The sequence below is a fragment of the Mugil cephalus genome, chromosome 1 (genome assembly GCF_022458985.1).
Source record: "Mugil cephalus isolate CIBA_MC_2020 chromosome 1, CIBA_Mcephalus_1.1, whole genome shotgun sequence".
Classification (NCBI taxonomy): domain Eukaryota; kingdom Metazoa; phylum Chordata; class Actinopteri; order Mugiliformes; family Mugilidae; genus Mugil; species Mugil cephalus.
Genome location: NC_061770.1, coordinates 53,253,499 through 53,258,513, shown reverse-complemented (window position 1 = coordinate 53,258,513; position 5,015 = coordinate 53,253,499).

Sequence of the window (5,015 nt, the reverse complement as noted above, 5' to 3'; positions counted from 1 at the left end):
GAGGGCAGTTTTAAAATGGTTTTTGTTTTTTTAAATGAATTTTCTGTATATTGATGCAGATTAAAAATTTTTCCCTGTCTGCCATGGCAAAAAAAACCCAAAAGAACCCTTTCCCCCCATTTTGGGCAGGGGGTTTTTAAAGGGCTACACAGCTGATCTTGACTACACTAATTGTTTGGTTGTTTTCCCGTGATGGATCATCCCCGGTGAGCCTGTCCTCCTGTCACTGAGGGGATTCTGTTTCTTGAGCGCAGGTTCAGAGAACAAAAAAATTTTACTGTGTTTTTTTTTATCACAATGACAAAAAAACATCCAAAAGATACCAGAGAGGAGCTGATATCTCTGCAGTGTCAAAGTAGATGAAAGGGTTTTTACAAGTGTCATCCTCAGGAAAAAAATCACCACAGAGTTGGATGGGGGTTTAAAAAAAGTGAGTTTGTTTTAGTTTTTTTTTTAATGTAGCAGGTTTGTCAATTTTAAAAGGCCTTTGTTTAAATTATTTATACTCATATTTATTTTAAGCCTTTTTTTTACAGCAGTGTCCAGGTCTAGGCTCTTATTTCTTTTTATTGATTTTTGGAATGGTTTGGGAATTTTATGTTATTTTCCTGCTGCTGCTTCTTTGTTTCTGTTTTGTTATTTTGGGTTTTCCCGGGTTTGGGCCACACTCTTGTTCATCTTGATCATCATAACAATCTTTCCTTTCCTTATTTAAATCCTTCATGCTTTAGTTCTCTCAGTCTTGAAATCAACCAAAGGGTCTGTACACAGCAAACGTGAAACCCGAATGAAACTCAAGTTTACTCCTTTTCTCCATGGTCAGCTTTCCAATCATTTTTTCCAACTATTTCTAAAACCCCTTTGACTTTTTTAATCAAAAGCTCAAGTGACTTATTGGGTTGTCTTGATTTTCTCTGCCTGTACTGATTTTTTGTCTATGAATCAATCAAGGTCTGGAAAAAACAGGAAGTGGACAGTAGAAACTTTGTTTATGGGAGTGTAGCATTAGATTATTTTCAGTGACTTCTAAACTCATGGAAAGTTATGATTTCAGGGAACCAGGGGCCATAATCCAGAAAATTCTCTCTCTTTTAGCTTCAAGGGGAGGATCACCACTAAAACTATCAAGTATGATAATAATTGTTGTTATCCAATACCAAAATTAAAAGTAAGGGGTGGAGGTCATTAAATAATCTATCATTTATCTTAAAGGGAGACTGACACTGAGAAGAGCTTGATTTCAAAAAACGTGAATCCTGAATCTTTTTCAGGGTCACTGAGCCGTTCAGAGAACCATCAGATCCCTGCCACATCCGACTTCAGCCCGGATGAAATCACAGCAATATACTCCTCTCTCTCCCCGGTCCTTCCGTTCAAACAAACTTGCTTCCCGAGCTGCGAGTGCTTCAATTCATGAGCGTTTCAAAATAAAAAAATGTTTCCTGCTCAAATAAATCGCTTCTTTAAAATGATTTTCCTTTGTGCTTTTTCACTGACCTACAGGGATGCTTGTGTTACGAGTCACTCAGAGGTCCGAAAACCTGGGATGGGACTTAACTTTGATCCATTCACAGCTCTCCACATATATGATTGAAATTCAAGCCAGTTAAATGTTTGATTTTGTTGGACGGGGCGGGGGCTCCACAAATGTAAATTCAGAGAGCTCAGAGATGTTGGACAGAGGAGTGGGTACACAAAAAATTACACAAGTCAGATTTTTGCAAATTTCAGTAGAAAAAAATAAAAACATTCCACATAATGTATGTCTTTTAAAAAAAAGTTTGTGGACACCTGAAACATACCTTTACATGCAGACTGTGATTGTTTAATTTCAGTTTCTAAACTCACTCAGAACATGGGTATTAAAACAAAATAACAGACTTTGTTTATATTTTTAAAAGGGTTTTGTTTCGGGGAATCTTTACAGGAAAACGGGTGATCCAGGGAAGAGCTGACTACTGAATGGAACCAAACTCATCACAGGTAAAATGTTTAGCTACTGATCATTTTAAAAGAATGAATAAAAAAATGTCATATACATTTAAATGCACAAACGATAAGGAATTGATTAAAAAAATGTTTAAGTCGATAACTATGGAAGCATCAGGGTGTTGATTGTGCGGGGGACTGGAAGTCAAACTACATCTTACCTCTACCTTCTGGACTCCATGAAAAACAAAAAATATTAAAAATTGAAGCTTTTTACACTAGAAAACTGCTCAAAGAAATAAGCATGATGGTGTGTGGGGAACTACACCCCGACCCATAAGTGTTTTACATTTTGTTTTTTCCCAGCGTATTAAATGGACAAGGGTGATTTGACACTATATTTTGGGCAAAGACCCAAAGAGACTAAATACCCCGCCCCTTAAAGGGTCTCAATGCCCAAAATTTTATAGATAAAGAAAATCACAGATTTGTGTTTTCATAACGACAAGGGAAGGGGTTCCGAGTACATTGTGGGGGGACGCAGCCAAAGGGGTTTTAAAAGGAGCAAAAATTTTAAAAGTGGTCGCTCGAAGAGAAAGAAAAGGAGAAAAAAAATGAATGACTGACTGCAAAAAAAAACCCTTGGAACCAGAAAAGAATTGATGCATCGTATTCTAAAACAAAAATGAAAATATGAAAAAAACACTAAAAAGCATTTTAAACGCCAACGGAAAAAAAAAAGCTGTCTTCATGAAGCAAAAAAATCTAAAAGCAATGGCATGGAAGACACGAAACAAATTGGGGAAAAAAATTTTTCCAAAGTTTTTAAAAACCCCCGATTAATAAGATGCACCACGATTTGAAGACATCCGCCTTTATTTGAAACTTATTACAAGAACTTATACGCACAAGCCAACGCGAGGCATCAGTTGTATCGATTTTTTTCTCTTTGATTTTCCCCCAAAGGAACAGAAAAATTTAAGACCCCCAAAAAATAACGAGGAAAAAATTTAAATAAATGCCTGGGGCCCCATGCTTAAAAACCCTCGATATGGTTAAACCTTCCTAGAGATCCCTTTCCCAATACTTAAAGATGTTTTAATATGTCCTTAGAGGGGCGGGGACTCTCCTGGAGACGAGCTTTAATTTCAGTCTTAACCAGGTAAGGGCAAAACAGAAGTAGCTCGTTTCAGACCCACATCGAACTAAACGAGATTTTGTTCTATGCATGATATTAGCAAAAGAATGGGAAAATTTTGCCCGATCTGAATTTTTACTCAGTAGCGGGGTTTTTTGAAATACGACGAGCCCGGATAACGTCGACGTGCTCTCCACTCGTTTTCCCCGTGAAGGGGTGATAGGGAACCATAGTCACAGCCTTTACGTGAAAAAACTTTTTATTTGTTCGGTGGAAAATTTTTATCTATCCTTAAATGTTTTGGATTCAAAGATCAGGTAATAGGATGTCTGAACTGACTCTACTGCAGCCCCACAGCCACAGTTAAAATAAGTGGGTCCTTATCTAAAACGGTACGACTTTAAAGGGGGTGTTGTCAAGGCTGTCCTCTGAGTCCTATACTTTTTGCTCTTTTCAGAGAGCCACTGGCACAGGCAGTAAGAGATAAGGATATAACCGGCGTATTGACTGGAAACACACAACTTAAAATCTGCTTGTACGCAGACGATATTTTAATGAGTCTTTGTAACCCTGAAATAAATAAGTCTCCCTAAATGATTGTGTCTACTTAAAGAATTTGGTACATACACAAACTAAATTCACACAAAACCCAGACGTTGACGTTTAAACGTAACCATCTAAAAACATTTAGAGAGCCTGTAAATTCAAGCTGACTGGTGACGTAATTAAATACCTTGGAGTGCACAGACACTGTTTATGATCAGAGCTATAGCTCCATAACAGCCGACATCAAATCAGATCTAAGTCGCTGCTCATTATTACCAACAAATGTGTACAGTCGCATAGACGTAATTAAGATGAATGTACTGCCCAGACTCCTGTTCCTCTTTCAGTCATTGCCAATCAATGTTACCTCCAATCAAGGGCCCCTACACTGCTTGGAAGATTACTACAAAGCAGCACAGCTATGCTTCCTGGTCAACTGGTGTGATCCAGACTTAGATGTAAAATGGAAAGAAATAGAACAAAACTTCATAAATGCACCTCTACCGTCTATATTGGGAGACAATACCCTCCAGAAATAATATTTACATAAGTCTATTAGTTGGACTGTGACTCCTCTAAAGATCTGGCACAAAACCTCAAAGACCCAAAGTTAGAAAGAAATGCATGAATATCACAGTGGGTGACATCTGACACAGATTTCACAGCAGCCAAACTGGACAGCAGATTACATCCTGGATAAATCGAGTATTACCTCATACTGTAAGGTCTCTACCAACTCATATTTTTAACTTAGGGTTTGAACAACTCAGGAAAAAACAGGATTTATTTAGATATTTTCAAATGAGAGATTATTAAAACTCCTGAAGAGGAGGGAGGGAATCTGATGGGATATTCACCGATGCATATACAGGAAACCCCAGCAGAAAACTGATCTCCAGGATTTACTCAGCTTTACAAACAGACAGAGGCCTCTCCACACTGTACCTGGGAAAAACATGGCAAGATTCTTCATAACTCCTAAAATGAAAATGAAAAATGCACAGATCCAGTAACCAGTTAGAAACATCCAGACAAGCTCATCTAGACACTGTCTGTTTAACTTGACTGTTGCTTCAGGTGCAGCCAAAAACTTTCCACTGGTTAAATCATTCCCCATGAGAAAGTCAACCACCTTCATCTTATACCGAGTCTGATTCCACAAAGACTTTATGTAACTGCACATCAATATCTTTCAGGCCAAAACCTTCCACTGTCACTTCAGAACCAGCAGTGAATCCATTATGAAAGGGTAAAACTCCCTCCTCAATGAAAGACTGAGAAGCAACCCTCTTAAATGAGGGTCAGAACAGTTCACAACAATATCCTGTACAGATGTGTTTAGTTCCACTGCACTAAAGAATAATAATTCTTTCATTTCCATATATTAACCTCCTAATCAGAC